The sequence below is a fragment of the Salmo salar genome, chromosome 14 (genome assembly GCF_965601325.2).
Source record: "Salmo salar chromosome 14, fSalSal1, whole genome shotgun sequence".
Lineage (NCBI taxonomy): Eukaryota > Metazoa > Chordata > Actinopteri > Salmoniformes > Salmonidae > Salmo > Salmo salar.
In genome coordinates, this window is record NC_138304.1 from 71,830,403 (window position 1) to 71,855,931 (window position 25,529).

At 44.1% G+C, this 25,529-nt stretch overlaps 1 pseudogene across 1 annotated transcript; it reads left to right on the top strand.

The window, feature by feature from the left end:
• The first annotated feature begins 955 nt into the window (after positions 1-955).
• LOC145850460 (BOLA class I histocompatibility antigen, alpha chain BL3-7-like) lies at positions 956-17,987 on the top strand (annotated as a pseudogene). The gene is made up of 8 exons (XR_014380413.1): positions 956-1,190; positions 6,257-6,517; positions 13,422-13,698; positions 14,038-14,337; positions 14,554-14,652; positions 14,948-14,965; positions 15,228-15,294; positions 16,963-17,987. The product of XR_014380413.1 is annotated as a BOLA class I histocompatibility antigen, alpha chain BL3-7-like (transcript).
• The last annotated feature ends 7,542 nt before the right edge of the window (positions 17,988-25,529 follow it).

The following is a 25,529-nucleotide window of genomic DNA, read 5'->3' on the forward strand; positions in this document are numbered from 1 at the left end:
AGGAAGAGTCTTGGTGGTTCCAAACTTCTTCCATTTAATAATGATGGAGGCCACTGTGTTCTTGGGGACTTTCAATGTTGCAGACATTTTTTTGTACTTTTCCCCAGATCTGTGCCTTGACACAATTCTCTCTCAGAGCTCTATGGACAATTCTCACCTGCAGTGTCAACTGTGGGACCTTACATACAGTAGACAGGTGTGTGCCTTTCCAAATCATGTCCAATCAATTGAATGTACCACAGGTGGACTCCAATGAAGTTGTAGAAACATCTCAAGGATAATCAATGGAAACAGGATGCATCTGAGCTCAATTTCAAGTCTCATAGCAAAGAGTCTGAATACCTATGTAAATAAGGTATTTCTGTTTTTTATTTTTTTATACATTTGCAAAAAATCGAAAAAACGGTTTTCGCTTTGATGAGGATTTTGATGAGGATTTTTAATTTATTTAATTCATTTTAGAATAAGGCAACATGTAACAAAATGTGGAAAAAGTCAAGGGGTCTGAATACTTTCTGAATGCACATCTTTGCAGTCCAATTTTTTTATTTAACTAGGCAAGTCAGTTAAGAACAAATTCTTATTTACAATGACGGCCTAGGAACAGTGGGTTAACTGCGTTGTTCAGCTCTGGGATTTGATTTTGCAACCATTAGGTTACTAGCTCAACGTTCTAACCACTAGGCTACTTGCCGCCCCAAAAGAAAAGGCTTACATTGGTCAATTATAGGCTTCTCATATCGGTAACTGAATGCACTCAACACCTGCAGGGACATACACTATCTAGTAGTGTTGCAATGACTAACCAATCAAAGTTAGTTAAAATATCTCAGCCCCCAGCTCCAGGCCCAATCAGAATTGATACCATTTAGGCTACCTTCAGTTACAACCTCTGCTGCTTGGTTTAACCTAGATTTTACTGATGCTGGAGCTGCCTAAATTCTCATTGGCTCAATGACGTCATACAAACATATTATATCTTGGTGCGAACTGCAAACTATATTTAGGGTTTCTCAACCCAGAGATGCAACATCACGAGACGTTCGTGGAACGCTTGCGGAGCAGGACACCCCAATACGGAAACATTGGGAGAGACAACAAACAGATGGGTAGTTGACAGACCAACGTCGACATGAAGGGTTGTATCCTCATGTTCCTGGGAATAGTGTACCATCGTGAAGCATTTGGTGGTCAGTATAAAGTTTCATGTATTGTAGCTTTAGGAAGATATTTATTTTTTCCCGTAGCTAGACTATTTAACTTTAGTTATTATAAGGCCTAATAGGCCTATGCATTTACTTATCGTCACATTAGGCTTTTACAAACGTTTTCTTCCGAATCAGTAACGGATAAAATAGTAGTCCTTATGCACATTCCATTATCGAACGTTCTACACGCTTCCTACCGGCGTATCCTATAGAACGGAAGTCAGTCTAGTTGTTATCGACGATATAACGTTACTACAACTATGTCGCAGTTTTTTTACTAGGTGTCTTCAGGACTTGCCTCCTATTAATGATCTACATCGAATTGTTAAATCAGCCTCAGAGACTCCAACTAGCAAGAATGAAAAGGGGTTCAAGATGTGTGTGTATGGATATCATAAGGTAGGGTGACCATACGCCCTCTTTTTCCCGGACATGTCCTCTTTTTGGACCTAAAAAAAATGCGTCCGGCCGGGATTTCTAAATCGCCCAAAATGTCGGGGATTCGGCTTTTGCTTTCTATAGTCGCCATTCATTGTGTGGGGTTTTGCATTGCCAATACTTTCTCTTTAGGTCCCGCCTTCTCACACGCCACCATTGGTGGGTCATGTAGGCCTACGCAAACATTGGTCAAACTGCATCTCAATCATTACCCTCACCATGGCAACAGCCAAGAGACAGCAGCAGCTTGCTTGTCAACAGTGGCACATGGCTCCAGAACAGCGTAAAAATGCCCAAACGCAAATGTAAATTCACAGACGATTTACAGAGAATATTCCCGTGTTTTCGTCTTGGTCGGGATCCGTGTGAAGCAGAATGCATGACCTGCAAAGCTGGCACGTATGTGTCAGTGTCAAATAAAGGTGCTAGCGACCTAGAAGCCCACATAAGCTCCGCAAAACACAAAATTACAGCTAAAGGAGAGTTCGTCAGGTAAATTAACTGACTATTTTGCGAGAGCAGGTAAAACAGAAGATGCTGTTACTGCTGCGGAGGGAGTTTTTTGCATTCCACAACACGAAGCATCACAATAGCTACAGATCAATGGACTGCACGTCGGCCTTGTTAAAAACGTCTTTCCCTGATTCCGAGACTGCGCGAAAATGTTCAAGCGCTCGTACTAAGACCGAAGCAATTGTTAACGCTGTGAAAGCACCACATTCTGTCGACATAGCTCAGAAAGCACTAGAAGACATACCTTACTGTGGTGTTTCTACTGATGGGAGGAATCACGGTGCAGTGAAAATATTCCCTCTGCTTATTCAGTATTTTGATTGGAAGAATGGTGGCGTGCAAAGTAAATTAGTCGAAGTTAAACACACTCCAAATGAGACAGCTGATACGATCGCGCAATACATCAAAGAAACATGTGGAAAATAACGGGATTTTTTCCAAATGTATTGCATTTACAGTACGTCCTCTTTTTCCCGGACATGTCCTCATTTTTGAAAACTAAAATATGGTCACCCTATCATAAGGTGATTGCACCAATTTGTAAGTCGCTCTGGATAAGAGCGTCTGCTAAATGACATAAATGTAATGTAAATGTATATAGGAAGCTACATAGACAACTGAAGGTGAGTACCAAGTCAGTGACAGATAACGTTAGGTAGCTACAATCATATTAGCTAGCTAATTTAACTATTAACTGTAGCTAGTTAGTTACTTCGTAAAATGATGTAACGTTGACAGAATCTACCTGAGAATGCATTTTTGTTAGTTTGGTTAAGTTATGCTTGCTAGCTAAAAATATCTATTCAAATAGTTATAAAAAGTAGTACTTTTGGGGGGTTTGTATGTGAGTATGTGCCTAGAATCAGTGCAAAATAGGGTCAATGCAGATAGTCCAGGTAACCACTTGATTATATATATATATATATATATATATATATATTGCTCAAAAAAATAAAGGGAACACTTAAACAACACAATGTAACTCCAAGTCAATCACACTTCTGTGAAATCAAACTGTCCACTTAGGAAGCAACACTGATTGACAATAAATTTCACATGCTGTTGTGCAAATGGAATAGACAACAGGTGGAAATTATAGGCAATTAGCAAGACACCCCCAATAAAGGAGTGGTTCTGCAGGTGGGGACCACAGACCACTTCTCAGTTCCTATGCTTCCTGGCTGATGTTTTGGTCACTTTTGAATGCTGGCGGTGCTTTCACTGTAGTGGTAGCATGAGACGGAGTCTACAACCCACACAAGTGGCTCAGGTAGTGCAGCTCATCCAGGATGGCACATCAATGCGAGCTGTGGCAAGAAGGTTTGCTGTGTCTGTCAGCGTAGTGTCCAGAGCATGGAGGCGCTACCAGGAGACAGGCCAGTACATCAGGAGATGTGGAGGAGGCCGTAGGAGGGCAACAACCCAGCAGCAGGACCGCTACCTCCGCCTTTGTGCAAGGAGGGGCAGGAGAAGCACTGCCAGAGCGCTGCAAAATGACCTCCAGCAGGCCACAAATGTGCATGTGTCTGCTCAAACAGTCAGAAACAGACTCCATGAGGGTGGTATGAGGGCCCGACGTCCACAGGTGGGGGTTGTGCTTACAGCCCAACACCGTGCAGGACGTTTGGCATTTGCCAGAGAACACCAAGATTGGCAAATTCGCCACTGGCGCCCTGTGCTCTTCACAGATTAAAGCAGGTTCACACTGAGCACATGTGACAGACGTGACAGAGTCTGGAGACGCCGTGGAGAACGTTCTGCTGCCTGCAACATCCTCCAGCATGACAGGTTTGGCGGTGGGTCAGTCATGGTGTGGGGTGGCATTTCTTTGGGGGGCCGCACAGCCCTCCATGTGCTCGCCAGAGGTAGCCTGACTGCCATTAGGTACCGAGATGAGATCCTCAGACCCCTTGTGAGACCATATGCTGGTGCGGTTGGCCCTGGGTTCCTCCTAATGCAAGACAATGCTAGACCTCATGTGGCTGGAGTGTGTCAGCAGTTCCTGCAAGAGGAAGGCATTGATGCTATGGACTGGCCCGCCCGTCCCCCAGACCTGAATCCAATTGAGCACATCTGGGACATCACGTCTCGCTCCATCCACCAACGCCACGTTGCACCACAGACTGTCCAGGAGTTGGCGGATGCTTTAGTCCAGGTCTGGGAGGAGATCCCTCAGGAGACCATCCGCCACCTCATCAGGAGCAAGCCCAGGCGTTGTAGGGAGGTCATACAGGCACGTGGAGGCCACACACACTACTGAGCCTCAATTTTACTTGTTTTAAGGACATTACATCAAAGTTGGATCAGCCTGTAGTGTGGTTTTCCACTTTAATTTTGAGTGTGACTCCAAATCCAGACCTCCATGGGTTGATAAATTGGATTTCCATTTATTTTTGTTGTCAGCACATTCAACTATGTAAAGAAAAAACTATTTAATAAGATTATTTCTTTCATTCAGATCTAGGATGTGTTGTTTAAGTGTTCCCTTTATTTTTTTGAGCAGTATATGTGTGTATGTGTGTATGTGTGTATGTGTGTATGTGTGTATGTGTGTATGTGTGTATGTGTGTATGTGTGTATGTGTGTATGTGTGTATGTGTGTCTGATGGCTTAGGGATAGAGGCTGTCTCAGAGTAGGTTGGTCTGAGAGCCGATGCTCTGGTACAGCTTGACAGACGGTGGCAGAGAGAACAATCTATGGCTTGGGTGGCTGAAGTCTTTGGCAATTTTTTATCTGTTCCTATAACACCGCCTGATATTGGAGGTCCTGGATGGCAGGGAGCTCGGCAGCAGTGATGTACTGATTACCAGCCTTTCAAAGCACTTCATGATTACAGATGTGAGTGCTATGGGACAGTAGTCATTTAGGCAGGTTACCTTTTGAGTTCTTGGGTACAGGCACAATGCTGGTCAGCTTGAAATGTTCATTACAGACTGGGACAAGGTGAGGTTGAAACTGTCAGTGAAGACACTTGCCAGCTGGCCTGCGCATTCTCTGAGAATGTACCTTTGCATTCCATCTGGCCCAGCGGCCTTGCAAGTGTAAACCTGTTTAAAAGTCTTACTCACATCGGCCTATAGCTTGTTCAGTAACAACACTGGGGTGCTACTGACATATTCAGGAAAGAGGCTAAACAGTCAATTCTGCCACTTTTGAGAAACAGAATTGACCATTTACCTTCCTCTCTGAATATGATGTCAGCATTACCCCAGAGGACTGTAAACAATGACAGGTTTTGTACATGGACTCTGCAGTGTTATTCCTACAGAAATCAAGAAAATGTATTTTTTATTTTTATTTTAAATCTTTCTCCCCCTTAATTAAATATAATCCACTAATAGACTTTCATAAAAGTCTATTTTGATGCCATATTACCTTTAGCTGAGTGTGAACTGAGTCAAATAGGAACTACCAAGTGGTTTATACGATCGGGATGAATACAGTATAATGTCAAATGTAAAGTTGCTAAAGATTAGTGTCATCTATCAGTCTTACAGTGATGGTGGTCTTTGGCTTCTTATTATCAATGTACTTACATTATTCATCAGACACTCTTATCCAGAGCGACTTACAGTAGTGAGTGCATATGTTTTCGTACTGGTCCCCGGTGGGATTCCAACCCAAAACCCAGGCGTGGCAAGCACCATGCTCTACCAACGAAACCACATGGGACCATATCATGTACATTGGAATGAATGCAATGTTTTCACTTGTGTTTATCACATGTAATAAATCCACTGAAATATCTGTCTAGGAATATCACTTTGTTCCATTTCACAATACTGTTCTTAGTGTTCAGTGTGTCCATCTATATATCAGACCATCTATATATCAGACACGGATTCCAGATCATTCTCTCGATAAAACATTCTTGGTTCTCCATGTCTGATACACAACATGTGTAATATCTAGGGGTTACATGCTGTCTTAGAATTGTTCAAAGTAATATTTAATAAACAACCAGTTTATTGATCAGTAGTGTGGAGAAACTAGAAAGTGAATATAGAGAAAATGTAACCTCTGTTTAGTCTACATGACTTAGAAAAACAATTATCTGTTCAGAATTCAACATTAACATTTACTTTCTTTCCTCTAGTGACTCACTCCCTGAAGTATTTCTACACCGCGTCTTCTAAAGTTCCCAACTTCCCAGAGTTTGTGGTTGTGGGGATGGTGGATGGTGTTCAGATGGTTCACTATGACAGCAACAGCCAGAGAATGGTGCCCAAACAGGACTGGATGAACAAGCAGACAGACGCAGAGTACTGGGAGAGGGAGACAGGGATTGCCTTTGATTCCCAGCAGGTTTTCAAAGACGACGTCAATATTCTAAAGCAGCGTTTTAACCAAAGTGGAGGTAAGTCCTTCATCTTTACCTCATCTGATTCATTGTTTGTGTAAACTGTCAAAATCCCTTATTCTAGGAGACAAGAATTAATCAGGATTAGAGAAGTGATCACTAAAGTTACAGATCTAGAATATCCAGGATGTACAGATCTGTCCCTACTTCCTGTTTCTGTTTCCTTCACACACTTACCCCACAGCATCATTATCTGATTTCAGTGTTAGAAAGCATCTAACATGGCCTCCTTTGTTTCTCTGCTTATGTTTACTGTATGTATGGTCCCACTCCTGGACACCAGCACAGCATTCATTTTAAAACTACTGTGTGCTGTTTTAAGTGTGTGAAGGACAGATGATGACCAAACCACTACTGTAAATGGAATAAAACTATGAGCATCTTTATGGATGTATAGTATGTCATTGTTAAGGTCAGTCTCCAATTACCTGAATGGCAGGTTGGTGAAAGTCAGATCTCTGCTTGGAATACATTTGCATGTTTAATTTGTCAGTCAGTCCCTCTAGTCTGCTCTGTGGAGCTTTCAGTGTGTGTGTGTGTTATCCACACTGCCCAGCTTTGTGCTCCCCCTCTGTCCCCCACAGTAGAGCTGTAGTCTCCTCACTCTCTCTGATCTGATTGGACAGTAGAGAGAAGCAGAGGAGCAGAACATGATGATAGTGATGATGATGATGTGTTTGGTCTTCTCTGCTCTAATGGACCAAAGCTCCCAGTGACTCCCTGTGGGCTCTGCTGTTGGAGCTGCAGGCCCTCAGGGGAACTCTCTACACACACACCTGTCACCCTCAGGATCTGGGGATCACACACACACCTGTCACCCTCAGGATCTGGGGAACACACACACCTGTCACCCTCAGGATCTGGGGAACACACACACCTGTCACCCTCAGGATCTGGGGAACACACACACACCTGTCACCCCCAGGATCTGGGGAACACACACACACCTGTCACCCCCAGGATCTGGGGAACACACACACACCTGTCACCCCCAGGATCTGGGGAACACACACACACCTGTCACCCCCAGGATCTGGGGAACACACACACACCTGTCACCCCCAGGATCTGGGGAACACACACACACCTGTCACCCCCAGGATCTGGGGAACACACACACACCTGTCACCCCCAGGATCTGGGGAACACACACACACCTGTCACCCTCAGGATCTGGGGAACACACACACACACACCTGTCACCCTCAGGATCTGGGGAACACACACACCTGTCACCCTCAGGATCTGGGGAACACACACACCTGTCACCCTCAGGATCTGGGGAACACACACACACCTGTCACCCCCAGGATCTGGGGAACACACACACCTGTCACCCCCAGGATCTGGGGAACACACACACACCTGTCACCCCCAGGATCTGGGGAACACACACACACCTGTCACCCCCAGGATCTGGGGAACACACACACACCTGTCACCCCCAGGATCTGGGGAACACACACACACCTGTCACCCCCAGGATCTGGGGAACACACACACACCTGTCACCCCCAGGATCTGGGGAACACACACACACCTGTCACCCTCAGGATCTGGGGAACACACACACACACACCTGTCACCCTCAGGATCTGGGGAACACACACACCTGTCACCCTCAGGATCTGGGGAACACACACACCTGTCACCCTCAGGATCTGGGGAACACACACACACACACCTGTCACCCTCAGGATCTGGGGAACACACACACACACACACCTGTCACCCTCAGGATCTGGGGAACACACACACACACACACCTGTCACCCTCAGGATCTGGGGAACACACACACACACACACCTGTCACCCTCAGGATCTGGGGAACACACACACACACACACCTGTCACCCTCAGGATCTGGGGAACACACACACACACACACCTGTCACCCTCAGGATCTGGGGAACACACACACACACACACCTGTCACCCTCAGGATCTGGGGAACACACACACACACACACCTGTCACCCTCAGGATCTGGGGAACACACACACACACACACCTGTCACCCTCAGGATCTGGGGAACACACACACACCTGTCACCCTCAGGATCTGGGGAACACACACACACCTGTCACCCTCAGGATCTGGGGAACACACACACACCTGTCACCCTCAGGATCTGGGGAACACACACACACCTGTCACCCTCAGGATCTGGGGAACACACACACACACACCTGTCACCCTCAGGATCTGGGGAACACACACACACACACCTGTCACCCTCAGGATCTGGGGAACACACACACACACACCTGTCACCCTCAGGATCTGGGGAACACACACACACACACACACCTGTCACCCTCAGGATCTGGGGAACACACACACGCACACCTGTCACCCTCGGGATCTGGGGAACACACACACACGCACACCTGTCACCCTCAGGATCTGGGGAACACACACACACCTGTCACCCTCAGGATCTGGGGAACACACACACACACACACCTGTCACCCTCAGGATCTGGGGAACACACACACACCTGTCACCCTCAGGATCTGGGGAACACACACACACACACCTGTCACCCTCAGGATCTGGGGAACACACACACACACACACCTGTCACCCTCAGGATCTGGGGAACACACACACACACACACCTGTCACCCTCAGGATCTGGGGAACACACACACACACACACCTGTCACCCTCAGGATCTGGGGAACACACACACACCTGTCACCCTCAGGATCTGGGGAACACACACACACACACCTGTCACCCTCAGGATCTGGGGAACACACACACACACACACCTGTCACCCTCAGGATCTGGGGAACACACACACACACACACCTGTCACCCTCAGGATCTGGGGAACACACACACACACACACACACCTGTCACCCTCAGGATCTGGGGAACACACACACACACACACACACACCTGTCACCCTCAGGATCTGGGGAACACACACACACACACACACACCTGTCACCCTCAGGATCTGGGGAACACACACACACACACACACACCTGTCACCCTCAGGATCTGGGGAACACACACACACACACACACACCTGTCACCCTCAGGATCTGGGGAACACACACACACACACACACACCTGTCACCCTCAGGATCTGGGGAACACACACACACACACACACACCTGTCACCCTCAGGATCTGGGGAACACACACACACACACACACACACCTGTCACCCTCAGGATCTGGGGAACACACACACACACACACACACACCTGTCACCCTCAGGATCTGGGGAACACACACACACACACACACACACCTGTCACCCTCAGGATCTGGGGAACACACACACACACACACACACACCTGTCACCCTCAGGATCTGGGGAACACACACACACACACACACACACCTGTCACCCTCAGGATCTGGGGAACACACACACACACACACACACACCTGTCACCCTCAGGATCTGGGGAACACACACACACACACACACACACCTGTCACCCTCAGGATCTGGGGAACACACACACACACACACACACACCTGTCACCCTCAGGATCTGGGGAACACACACACACACACACACACACCTGTCACCCTCAGGATCTGGGGAACACACACACACACACACACACACCTGTCACCCTCAGGATCTGGGGAACACACACACACACACACACACACCTGTCACCCTCAGGATCTGGGGAACACACACACACACACACACACACACACACACACACACACCTGTCACCCTCAGGATCTGGGGAACACACACACACACACACACACACACACACCTGTCACCCTCAGGATCTGGGGAACACACACACACACACACACACACACCTGTCACCCTCAGGATCTGGGGAACACACACACACACACACACACACCTGTCACCCTCAGGATCTGGGGAACACACACACACACACACACACACACACACACACACACCTGTCACCCTCAGGATCTGGGGAACACACACACACACACACACACACACACACACCTGTCACCCTCAGGATCTGGGGAACACACACACACACACACACACCTGTCACCCTCAGGATCTGGGGAACACACACACACACACACACACACACACCTGTCACCCTCAGGATCTGGGGAACACACACACACACACACACACACACACACCTGTCACCCTCAGGATCTGGGGAACACACACACACACACACACACACACCTGTCACCCTCAGGATCTGGGGAACACACACACACACACACACACACCTGTCACCCTCAGGATCTGGGGAACACACACACACACACACCTGTCACCCTCAGGATCTGGGGAACACACACACACACACACACACACCTGTCACCCTCAGGATCTGGGGAACACACACACACACACACACACACCTGTCACCCTCAGGATCTGGGGAACACACACACACACACACACACACCTGTCACCCTCAGGATCTGGGGAACACACACACACACACACACACACCTGTCACCCTCAGGATCTGGGGAACACACACACACACACACACACACCTGTCACCCTCAGGATCTGGGGAACACACACACACACACACACACACCTGTCACCCTCAGGATCTGGGGAACACACACACACACACACACACACACCTGTCACCCTCAGGATCTGGGGAACACACACACACACACACACACACCTGTCACCCTCAGGATCTGGGGAACACACACACACACACACACACACCTGTCACCCTCAGGATCTGGGGAACACACACACACACACACACACACACACACACACACACCTGTCACCCTCAGGATCTGGGGAACACACACACACACACACACACACACACACCTGTCACCCTCAGGATCTGGGGAACACACACACACACACACACACACACACACCTGTCACCCTCAGGATCTGGGGAACACACACACACACACACACACACCTGTCACCCTCAGGATCTGGGGAACACACACACACACACACACACACCTGTCACCCTCAGGATCTGGGGAACACACACACACACACACACACACCTGTCACCCTCAGGATCTGGGGAACACACACACACACACACACACACCTGTCACCCTCAGGATCTGGGGAACACACACACACACACACACACACCTGTCACCCTCAGGATCTGGGGAACACACACACACACACACACACACCTGTCACCCTCAGGATCTGGGGAACACACACACACACACACACACACACCTGTCACCCTCAGGATCTGGGGAACACACACACACACACACCTGTCACCCTCAGGATCTGGGGAACACACACACACACACACACACACACCTGTCACCCTCAGGATCTGGGGAACACACACACACACACACACACACCTGTCACCCTCAGGATCTGGGGAACACACACACACACACACACACACCTGTCACCCTCAGGATCTGGGGAACACACACACACACACACACACACACACACACACACCTGTCACCCTCAGGATCTGGGGAACACACACACACACACACACACACACACACCTGTCACCCTCAGGATCTGGGGAACACACACACACACACACACACACACACACCTGTCACCCTCAGGATCTGGGGAACACACACACACACACACACACACCTGTCACCCTCAGGATCTGGGGAACACACACACACACACACACACCTGTCACCCTCAGGATCTGGGGAACACACACACACACACACACACCTGTCACCCTCAGGATCTGGGGAACACACACACACACACACACACCTGTCACCCTCAGGATCTGGGGAACACACACACACACACACACACCTGTCACCCTCAGGATCTGGGGAACACACACACACACACACACACACCTGTCACCCTCAGGATCTGGGGAACACACACACACACACACACACCTGTCACCCTCAGGATCTGGGGAACACACACACACACACACACACACACCTGTCACCCTCAGGATCTGGGGAACACACACACACACACACCTGTCACCCTCAGGATCTGGGGAACACACACACACACACACACCTGTCACCCTCAGGATCTGGGGAACACACACACACACACACACCTGTCACCCTCAGGATCTGGGGAACACACACACACACACACACCTGTCACCCTCAGGATCTGGGGAACACACACACACACACACACCTGTCACCCTCAGGATCTGGGGAACACACACACACACACACACCTGTCACCCTCAGGATCTGGGGAACACACACACACACACACCTGTCACCCTCAGGATCTGGGGAACACACACACACACACACACACCTGTCACCCTCAGGATCTGGGGAACACACACACACACACACACACCTGTCACCCTCAGGATCTGGGGAACACACACACACACCTGTCACCCTCAGGATCTGGGGAACACACACACACACACACACACCTGTCACCCTCAGGATCTGGGGAACACACACATAGCTCCAGCATGCTAACGTTATTGAGAGATAATCTTCCTCATGTTAGTCTCTCCATCTCTCTCTCCTGTTGTTCCTGACTGAACAGAGGATCCTCTCACTTCCTCTATCTCTGACATCATCACTAGAGGACAGTCTTCATTTATCAACAGTGTTTTATTCATTTACACACCTCACTGAAAACTACAGTTCTACACAACATCCATTTGTTAGAATAACACTAGTGTACTGAACATAATGTGTATCTTCAACACAGTAGATAGAACCAAGCCAACATCAGCTGGTGTAGAATAGATCCACACTCTGAGTCTCCTCATCACCTCTCTGTCTCTGTGGTGAAGGTGTGACATCATCATCACACTGTAGAGGTCTGAGCTGATCTGTTTTATTCCAGTCTGGTTGAACAACTAATACATGATGATAGAGATCCCACTGGCAGACTGAATCTGGAGAACAGATTACACCGTGTTGCTGACTCTCTCTCTCTTTCAGGAGTCCACGTTCTCCAGTACATATATGGCTGCTCATGGGATGATGAGACTGAACAGAGAGATGGGTTTTGGGCAGCTGGGTTATAATGGGGAGGATTTCCTAGTGTACGACATGAATACATTAACTTGGAAAGCTCTTAAACAGCAAGCTGATGTCATGCGGGATAAGTGGAACCGTGACATCAGTAGACTGGTATTCTGGAAGACCTACTTCTCCCAGACCTGCATTGAGTGCCTGAAGAAGCAGGTGGTCAATGGGAAGAGCACTCTGAGGACAGGTAAACATTCAGAAATGTCACTTTCATTTGTCCTTTTATATATGCAACACTTGAAATCTATCTTTTGATTTGTGAATTCAGTCCAGTACTACATAATTATAGATGTGTCACTTAGGAACATTGAGAGATTCTGGAACAACAGTGAAATATGTCTGGTTAATGATCCAGAATGCACCATATTGTTGTGACATCATCTATACCACCAACATCCTTTATCTTTACTGATTCTGTGTAATCTACAGAAATCACCATCATTTATGGTATAATTTGGATAAATGTAGATGCTTTTAGTCTGCGCTCATTTCAAAATAACACCGATGAAATGTCTGAACTCTCCAGCCCCTCCATCAGTGTCTTTGCTCCAGAAGACCCCCTCCTCTCCAGTGACCTGCCACGCTACAGGTTTCTATCCCAGTGGAGTCATGGTGTTCTGGCAGAAAGATGGACAAGAACAGCATGAAGATGTGGAGAATGGAGAGACTCTCCACAACGATGATGGAACCTTCCAGAAAAGAACCCACCTCAAAGTGACGTCTGAGGAGTGGAAGAACAACAAGTATCAGTGTGTTGTTCAGGTCACTGGTATCAAGGAGGACTTTATCAAGGTTCTGACTGAGTCTGAGATCCAGACCAACAGGGGTAAGAGGGAGAAAGATTCAAATATACACTATAGCCAACCCTCCTACTGAATGTGCCCAATAAGCCTCATTTAAATTCACTCATCTGCTCAGTAAAGCTACCTTTCTGACTGCATGTTCTCATTGACCTTTTTACATGTAGGGGAATGCTGCTTGGATTTCATTTGAGATGGAAATGTGTTATGTTGCACTAGTCTGAATGTTCTGATGATTACAGATGACCCAGCCCCCATCATTGGAGGGGTGGTAGCTCTCCTCCTGGTCGTTGTTGTTGTTGTTGTTGGGGTCGTCATTTGGTCGAAGAAGAGTAAGAAAGGTGAATGAGGAAAGAAGGAAAGATATTATCAGCAGGGATTTAATTAGTAGTTTAGAAGTAGTAGTCAGGTCATAGTACTGGTTTAAAAGCAATAGTATAGTGGTGATGGTAGAAGTACAGTATGTTTGATTTTAATCTGATTCATGTAAATAAAGGATCTTGTTGTCACGTAGGCTTTATGTCAAGTCTGCAGTAGGAATACAGGATTTGGAATACTCTCAAACATATTCTCTTGTTGTATTCAAACAAAGCAAGCTATCAGTCAGTAATAACTTCATGTTTATATCCGTTTCAGGGTTTGTTCCAGCCAGCAGTAAGTGCCTCAGTTCATATTGTTCGCTATTCTGAAAATATCACATTTTTGTTTTGTGTTTGACTGTATCCATTTTAGAGTGTGGTTGTCTCTTTTCCTTGTAGATTGTGATGCTGGTTCAAACTTGGATGTTAATTGTTGTAGCTACTTAGTTAATATGGAAGGTTTTATTTACTGTGAACCATTCATTAGGAACTTGGTAATGAACCTGAACTCATGGGTTGTTGTTTTTCCTATCATTGGGGTTTTATTTCTGTTTTAGCTAACGACACTGACTCTGAGAACTCTGGGAAAGATCTCCTGAAGACTTGAGTCCTCTCTGCACTTCTGTAAGTAACATCAGATTAAGTCACTTAAGGTGTCCTCATGTCAATGAGCAAACTAGAGAAACAACCACTACCACACTGCTACTGGTTGGAATGTGTTTACAGTGGCAAGAAAAAGTATGTGAACCCTTTAGAAATACCTGGATTTCTGCATAAATTGATCATAAAATGTAATCTGGTCTTCATCTAGGTCATAACAATAGACAGTCTGCTTAACCTAATAACACACAAACAATTATGTTTTCATGTCTTTTATTGAACACACAGTGTAAACATTCACAGTGCAGGGTGGGAAAAGTATGTGAACCCTTGGATTTAATAACTGGTTGACCCTCCTTTGGCAACAATAACCTCAACCAAACTTTTTCTGTAGTTACAGATCAGACCTGCACAACGGTCAGGTGCAATTTTGGACCATTCCTCTTTACAAAACTGTTTTAGTTCAGCAATACTCTTGGGATGTCTGGTGTGAACTGCTCTCTTGAGGTCATGCCACAGCATCTCAATCGGGTTAAGGTCAGGACTCTGACTGGGCCACTCCAGAAGGCGTATTTTCTTCTGAAGCCATTCTGTTGTTGATTTACTTTTGTGTTTTGGGTCGTTGTCTTGTTGCATCACCCAACTTCTGTTGAGCTTCAATTGGCAGATAGACAGCCTAACATTCTCCTGCAAAATATCTTGATAAACTTGAATTCGTTTTTCCGTCGACGATAGCAAGCTGTCCAGGCCCTGAGGCAGCAAGCAGCCCCATACTTTAGTTGGGATGAGGTTTTGTCTTTTTTTTCTCCACACAGTGTTGAGATGTTTGGAAGGAACACACAACTGTAGTTTCATCTGTCCACAGAATATTTTGCCAGTAGTGCTGTGGAACATCCAGGTACACTTTTGCGAACTTCAGATATACAGCAATGTTTTTGTTTTGGACAGCAGTGGCTTCTACCGTGGTCTCCTCCCATGAACACCACTCTTGTTTAGTGTTTCTTGTTTAGTGTTTCACGTATCGTAGACTCGTCAACAGAGATGTTCGCATCTTCCAGATATTTTTGTAAGTCTTTAGCTGGCACTAGGATTCTTCTTAACCTCATTGAGCATTCTGCGCTGTGCTCTTGCAGTCATCTTTGCAAGACGGCCACTCCTAGAGAGAGTAGCAACAGCGTTGAACTTTCTCCATTTATAGACAATTTGTCTTACCGTGGACTTATGAACTTTTGTAACCCTTTCCAGCTTTATGCAAGTCAACAATTCTTAATCTTAGGTCTTCTGCGATCTCTTGTTGGAAGCATGGTTCACATCAGGCAATGCTTCTTGTGATTAGCAAACTCAAAGTTAGAGTTTTTTTTATAGGGCAAGGCAACTCTAACTAACAGTCTCATTGATTGGACTCCAGGTTAGCTGACTCCAATTAGCTTTTGGAGAAGTCATTAGCCTAGGGGTTCCGCATACTTGTCCAACCTACACTGTGAATGTTTAAATGATGCATTCAATATAGACAAGAAAAATACAATAATTTGTGTGTTATTAGTTTAAGCACACTGTTTGTCTATTGTTGTGACTTAGATGAAGATCAGATCAAATTTGATCTATTTATGCAGAAATACAGGTCATTCCAAAGGGTTCACATACTTTTTCTTGCCACTGTATGTGTAACCTCTCTCTTCTCATGTGTTTTAGGAAGCCGCTGAAGAGGACAGCAACGAAATAACAACAACAAATGCTGAACTTCTCATAAACGTATACTTACACACATCAGCCACACACACTCCATATATATTGAACAAAAATATAAATACCACCATTTCAAAGATTTTGCTGAATTACAGTTCATGTAAGGAAATTGGTCAATTTAAAATAAATTATTTAGGGCCTAATCTATATATTTCACATGACTGGGAAGGGGTGAGCCTGGGAGGGCATAGAACCACCCACTGGGGAGCCAGGCCCAGCCAATCAGAATTACTTTTTTATTACTTTATTACAGAACAAAAAGTCTTTCCACTAATGGGTGTAAACAAATTGAGCACAACATTTGAGAGAAATATGCTTTTTATGCTTATGGAACATTTCTGGGATCTTTTATTTCCGCTCATGAAACATGGAGCCAGCACTTTACATGTTATGTTCATATTTTTGTTCAGTATATAGAAAAATGTAAAAAAAATCTGGTTTCAAAAATATTCTTCGATGAACAGTTTTACTTTCATTTAATCATTGGTTTGGCTTTTAAACAGTTGTGCTGTACTATAATTTTGTTGAGTTATAATGCCACTGTGTGACAGACTTATCTCAGTCTTACAGTTATAATCAATGGAACACCATGAAAATGTGTTTCTGGAAAGGATTAGGTTGTTGTGAGATGTTAAATTAAGATTTGAACTTCTGTTATTCTAACTGAAGCCACCAAAACAATCACATTTTAAAATGTATGAATTTAAACTGGAAAAACCCTATTTTGTTTGACTGTGTAGTGTAGCAGCACATGTGTTGGTGGTATAAGATACAGTAATTGGTGACGTTTTGCCTTTGCTCACACTAAACTTGTTTAATTGCATGGTTATAAGCCAGACAAGGCCTGTCCATATGTTCCGTTTGTACATTTTTCTCTTACCGACTGCCGTTATTTTTCTAGCTGTTTTGATTTTATGAGACACTTGTGTCGTGTCTTTGGGGTACCATTAAACTGAAGACATGTTTATCAATTAACTCCCTGTAATTATTATCACGCGATTAAACTGATTAATCGTTTAATTGTAATTAACTAGGAGATCGGAGCACCAAGGAGAATATTCAGGTTACAAAGCTATAATTTTCCTAATATAACTTTCCTATATTAAAATATTCTATTCTATTATATTATAGTATAGGCCGATTATCTTCTGGTTTAAATGGTGTATTTTACCTCGCGTCCAGTCTCATTCCAAACGTCGTAAATTGTTGTATCTGCACGAACCCAGTCTTTACTAAAATCATCCATACATCAATTGTCTTAAAATCATTTATTTACTAAACTAATTAATTCACAGAAAGTATACAAACAGTAATTATCGTCACAAAGAATTGGTAGAGTAATGTGCCCTAGTGGTCTAAACAGGCATGGCTGGTGTCTTGTTGAACAATGGGTCATAAAGGGCAGCTGAGAAGGTACACAGAGTTCATTAATATTAACAATTGAACGCTCACTCATTCGGGAACAATTGCAATCAATATATATTTACGCTCAGTGTGTCGTCGGGATCCTTGTTGGAGCGTCGTTCGGTTGGAGAGTTTTGTCCGTGTTCTCTCTCTCTCTCTCTCTCGGTTAGAATGGCTCTTTCAAAGCGACATTCATTAATGTCGTCATAGAATGGATGTTTCGTTGGTCTTCGCGTTCAATGATATAATTTACTTAGCTGCAGACTAATAATTAATATCAAAGACTTGTTCTTATTCTGTCGGTATCGATAGTCTAAAAGTTAACCACGTGGTATGGTTCACTTTCAGTAGATGGATTGGATGGTCAAACCTATTGGCCAACTTCTCGCAATGGAGTGGAGGCCTGGTCCGCAGAAATGTAAATCAGGGTATAGTTTTATAGTGACCATAGGACAGGCTTGTCAAATGACGCCTGGTCCTGTCTGTGTCCCTGGGGGCGTGCCGATGACTAAGTTACGCTTGGTACAGAAATATAATTATATCACATTAACATCAGTACATAGCATCTCAATGTATTACAAATAGCTTTATCCTTATTAATACATTCTATACAACCATGTGGTGCAAGTCTCATCTCTGAGGCTATTATATAAACCGTTTTATGGTAATATGGCTATATTGTCTCTTCTGAGTATCACAAAATTGTACCAAGCGGACCAGTTCGTAGCTGGATTCTTCACCAGTCTTCCATACCTTCTCCAGAACACAAATGTCGCTTGGCTCCCCAATTCTGTGAGTTGGAAGAATTTCCTGTGTCTCTCTATGGGCCATGTGGCCAGAGACTCTCCTGGAATTTTACCACTCCTTCACACAGGGACTGGGTGGGGGATGGTGCAAAGGGGGGGAGGGGGTCAACTGTCCTCCCTGTACTCAAAGAGGCCAACGTCATGACACTTGATTACGATGGGGCATAGCACTTCTTTTGAGTGTACCTTCTGTAGTAGGTGATGGGGCAAGTGAACATGTATTGTAAGTGTTTTCTACTTTGTACAATATGGGTGCTCTACACATTTGAAGGAAAGTGCCATATTGGACCTTTTTTAAAAATAAAAAAATAAATGTTTTCAGAAAGATATATGTTCTAAACAGCAAAGGAGTTGAAGTGAAACAATTTGTTTGTATATGGGCTTAAGAAATAATAATGTACTATTTCAATGACAGACTGACCAGGTGAAAGCTATCATCCCTTATTGATGTCACCTGTTAAATCCACTTGAATCAGTGTAGATGAAGGGGAGGAGACATGTTAAAGAGGGATTTTTAGACATGGATTATTGAGAGAGGGTGAATGGGCAACAGTGTTAAGTGCCTTTGAACGGGGTATGGTAGTAGATGCCAGGCGCACTGGTTAGTGAGTCAAGAACTACAATGATGCTGGGTTTTTCATGCTTAACAGTTTTCCTTGTGTATCAAGAATGGTCCACCACCCAAAGGACATCCAGCCAACTTAACACAACTGTTGGACGCGTTGGAGTCAACACAGGCCAGCATCCCTGTGGAACGCTTTCGATACCTTGTAGAGTCCATGCCCCGACGAATTGAGGCTGTTCTGAGGGCAAAGGGGCGTGCAACTCAATATTCGGAAGGGATATATTTTGATGACCTGTATGAAGTTGATGGGGCGGCAGGTCGCCTAGTGGTTAAGAGCTTTGGGCAAGTAACCAAAAGGTTGCTGGTTTGAATCCCAGCCCTAAGTATTTTTAACACTGCAACTGCAGTCGACTGGTATTTTGGATGCAGTAATTGCAGAACAGTTGAACTGCACTTATATTGCACTGTGACTGCAGTTACACAGCTTTTTTTTTTTTTTTAAGTATACTGCATTTATTCTGCACTCTTGACTGCAGAGCTGACTAGGTGAGAAATCTGCCGATGTGCCTTTTGAGCAAGGCACTTAACACGACTTTCTCTTGAGACTGACTACTCAATGCTGAATGTAAATGTTTGAATAAAAGGTTTCTTCAATTAGGGGGATAATCTCTGCACTGTCTCTTTTGTCCTCTAAACGTAATTATATATAGAGACTAGAATAAATCATGTTCAGTATCGTTACCTGTCTGGAGGTCCACAGCACTGCTTGTTTTCATTCTCTTCTAATCAGGACTGATTCAGACCAGTTAAAAACAGGTGAGTGAACTCTGGCCAATGAATCGATGATATTTATTGATCAATAAACAGCCAGGCAGGAAATAGCACTAGCAGTACTTGGGCCCTCTAGGGCTGAAATGAACAGTGCTATCACAACCTGAATCCTGCCTGGCAACTGATTACATAAATGTTAGGCTACTGTTGATGCTGAAGACTATTTTATGGAATGTAGTTTCTGTAAGGGATGTAATTATATTTTATAATAACCCACTGGGAACTGTAGAATACTCACCATGTAACTACTGCTAAACTATTCATATCCACAGTTACTCATTTATCAAGCCGAGAAAATGAACCTATGGGAGAAATAGGCTTCAGGTTTTATGGCAAATTCATTCCAATAATTTAGGTGTCTGTGTAGTCGTGATAGGTGGATATACATGTAAACAGGGCAGAAAAGTGACATCAGGAATAAACTGAATAAATACTAATGGTAATATATACATATCAATAGGAGTAATAGTGACCAGTAACAGGATACATGGATACTAATGGTAATGTCAATCAATGAACAGCTGTGTAGTGATAATAATAAATGTAATCAATAATCATTTTAGCAGTGTAGGTGTGAGGGGGAGCAGTATTTGTTAGCCATTTAACAGTCTTATGGCCAGTGGATAAAAGCTGTTTAGGAGTCTGTTGGCCTGAGCCTTGATTCACAGGTACCATCTGCTGCCAGATGGAAGCATTGAGAACAGTCTGTGTCTCTGATGGCTGGAATCTTTTGCAATTTTTTAGGCCTTTCTCAGACACTGGCATGTACGTCCTGGAACGCTGGGCCGTCCGCACCACCCTCTGTATGGACTTACGGTCAAGTGTGGAGCAGTTGCCAAACCAGATGGTGATACAACCAGTCAGGATGCTTTCCATGGAGCAGCTGTAAAACTACCTAAGGTTCAAAGTGGCCATGCCAATCGTTTTAGCCTCCTGAGGGAGAACAGGCACTGCAGTGCCTTCACGACTATGCTGGTGTGAGAATACCAAGTTAATTCCTCAGTGATGTGGACATGAGGACCTTGAAGCTGATGAGCCATATATATATATATATATATATATATATATATACACATACTGTACGTCCAGGGAATTTCTATAAATACAACACATGATGAAAACAATTATATTCCAATTGAATTTTGTCTTACACTCAAATGTACCATTAGAATAAATAGGAAGCAATGACGGGGTTCAATCTTTAGTTACACTGGGTCAATTAACCCAGTAGAACCACTAATTACACAACACACAATGATCTGTGTCTACATATACACACGGTCATGTACACATCATTTGAGTTCCTCTAGAGATTAATTCTCAAACAGACAATGTTTTAATTTGTCAATATTTGAATCAGTCTCATATTCAAATATCCTTTGTCAGATGATTAATTGTCAACTGCTGTTAGACATTCAATATCTTATTTCAGGATATACTGTACATGTACCACCTTCCACAATGGTAACATTTTATTCCAGAGAATATTCCACAATGGTAACATTTTATTCCATGTGTTTCCACATGTACTTCACTTTCTGTAATTGAGAGGACAAGGATGAGCCCAATGTGTGTAAACTAACAAGAATAGACAATGGGAGAAATAGAAATACCTGGTTCAAAATTCACTAATACATAAAACATAATGTCATCATATTATATAGTAATCCAGGGGCTGGAGTTTTAACTAGAGGGACACAGATTGAGATAAACAAATATTTGGGCAAGACAGTGTTAGCTGGGAACGGAGTGTACAAAATATTAGGAACCCCTTCCTAATATTGAGTTGCACCCCTTTTTGCCCTCTGAACAGCCTCAGGTCGTCTGGGCATGGACTCTACAAGGTGTTGAAATCGTTCCACATGGATGCTGGCCCATGATGACCAATGCTTCACACAGTTGTGTCAAGTTGGCTGGATGTCCTTTGGGTGATGGATCATTCTTGATGTACTCGGGAAACTGTTGTGCATGAATAACCCTGCAGTGTCGCAGTTCTTGACATACTCAAACCAGTGCGCCTACCATACCCCGTTTAAAGACACTTAAATTTTTTGTCTTGCCCATTCACCCTCTGAATGGCACACATACACAATCCATGTCTCAAATGTCTCAAGGCTTAAAAATTCTTATCTGTCTCCTCCCCTTCCTCTACACTAATTGAAGTGGATTGAACAGGTGGCATCAATAAGAGATCATAGCTTAAACCTGGATTCACCTGGTCAGTCTATGTCATGGAAAGAGCAGGCGTTTTACACTCAGTGTACATAGTCTTAGGTTCTTATTTTTCAGAGTAAATAACCCACGGACACTAGAGAATCTTTAACCAAGTTTAATTCTTCCCAAAGGTTCTGTACAGCTGTAAGTAGACAGCAAAATATTTTCCTCCATCACAGTTATATACATCCTACTTAAGACACTCCCTCTCTCCAATCCTTACAGTTTATGCCCAACAGAAAGAAGGTAACCAGATACTAAACCCTGATTACTCCCTTAAGGGGAACTGACCTCACCCCTCATCTCCTGACCTCAACCCTTCCTTCACCTAATCCACAGATATTCATCTGTGTTCCCTATATCAACACGTCGCTCTCCTCTCCTCCATCAAACACATTCCAAAGCCTTCTGGCTTTCTACAGACTCTTTCTATTCAAGGCTTCTTCTCTATCATTTATTTAATATCTCGATGTTCAAAGTTTAGCCGATTCCAACAATAGATACATAGTAGTTACATGTCTGACAACATTTATGAATGCGTAATTAACTTCTCTTGTGAGTTAACATCACCGGACCCTATAAAGACAAGAAAAGGACAAGCATTAGATTGACAAACAAGATCCAAATTCATTCTTTGGATGGACACAGTCACTTTACAGCTTCAACATCGTACGTTACATTAGTGTAGTTTTTGTGTGTCTTAGTTCAAACTGATTGTAGTTACCAGAGCTAAAAGTCCAGGAGACGACCTTGATCAAACCATAGATCCCCAGGGCCACAGCAACCATCGCCATATAGTCCTCAATGGAGGGATCACTGACACCTGATTGGGGTGAAGAGAGAGGGAGTAAATTTAAGACATACTGTACTCAGGATCAGTTGTGTTGTATCAAGTCAAATGTATTTGACTTTTCAGATCAATATAATTGCATATCAGAAATTATACTAGTAGGCCTAGAGACACTGGCCTTAACCACAGATCTAGGATCAGATGACCTTACCATTACACCGATCTGTAGAGATCCTTAAGAGGTTATTAATAATTAATAAAAGGATCACTAGTCACTTTAAACAATGCCACTTTAATAATGTTAACATATCTTACATTACTCATCTCATCTCACTGTGTCATATTCATGTATTTCTATGTTTTGTCTAGTAAATCTGTTTCTATGTTTAGTTAATTGGGGTTGGGACTCTCAATTGAAGGCAGGTGTTGTCTCTTTGCCTTTGATTGAGAGTCCTATATATTAGGGTGTGTTTGGGTTTGTATTTTATGGGAGATTGTTTCTTGTTTAGCGTGAGTAAGCCTTTCAAGACTGTTTCGTTGATCGTGAGTTCGTTCTTTTGTTATTTTGGCGTTCACTTCGTTATTTCAATAAACGTAAAGATGAGCATCCACATTCCTGCTGCATTTTGGTCCTCCTTTCCCAACGACAACCGTGACACCATGTGTATGTGACCAATACAATTTGATTTGATTTATATGTCAACATTACCTCACATGCCCCTTGAAATGGTGTCTCTAGTCTAGAGAGTGATGCAAATTCGTTTTCATGGTCAGATTAGTCATCACTCGGTTTGAGGCTGTTCTTCATCTTTACTCTGTTGCTGCTGTCTCTCTGTTACATTATATCAGTGTATCTAAACAGAGCAGCGTCAGACAGAATAGAGACATACAGTAAGTGTACAAGCTTGTGAAATATGAGTTTCACCTATATAATCCGTTATGTGGTTGCAAGAAATATTTGCCAACATAATTTATTTTGATAATAAATGCAACACTTGCAAGGACGTGATGTGTGAATAAATTCAACACTTGCAAACATGTAACTTGATGTGTGAATAATTTCAATAAGATTTGCAAGAATGCAACTAAATTTGATAAAGAATGCAAGTAAAATTTGACTAAACTTGTAAGTGTTGAATGTTATTTTGTGAATCAAAACATTTGCCAATGCCTTGAATTTTGTCACTAATTTCAAGTTCCAGGAAGATGGCGACAAGTGCAGACGGGATTAAAGCTTGTTCCAAGTAACCTTAACTTTGACAGAGATAAAACGTAATTAAATGTAACAAAACTCAGTTTATAGTAAATACAACAGTTAAAAAACACCTTATGGAACAGCGGAGACTGTGAAGCCACACAAACCTCGGCACAGACAGATGCATACACACGATAACATACGAACTATACACACACGTACACTTGGATTTTGTACTGTAGATATGTGGTAGTGGTGACTCCTGGAGAAGAAATTGAGAAATCTGGACATTCAGTTGATTCAGAAACTCCAGTCAATAGTCCTGCACCGAAAAAGAAGCAGAAATAATTTTCTTTGCGCGAACTCCAGGTCAACATAATCAATGCTGTCTCTGCAAAGATAAATGAAACTGCTTGTTCTGCGTGATTTCCTGCAAGACAGGAATGTCAGTGTCTGGCCATGGCCAGCGAAGAGCCCAGATCTCAATCCCATTAAGCACGTCTGGGACCTGTTGGATCGGGGATGAGGGCTAGGGCCATTCCCCCCAGAAACGTCCGGGAACTTGCAGGTGCAAGAGTGGGGTAACATCTCACAGCAAGAACTGGCAAATCTGGTGCAGTCCGTGAGGAGGAGATGCACTGCAATACTTAATGCAGCTGGTGGCCACACCAGATACTGACTGTTACTTTTGATTTGGACCCCCCCCTT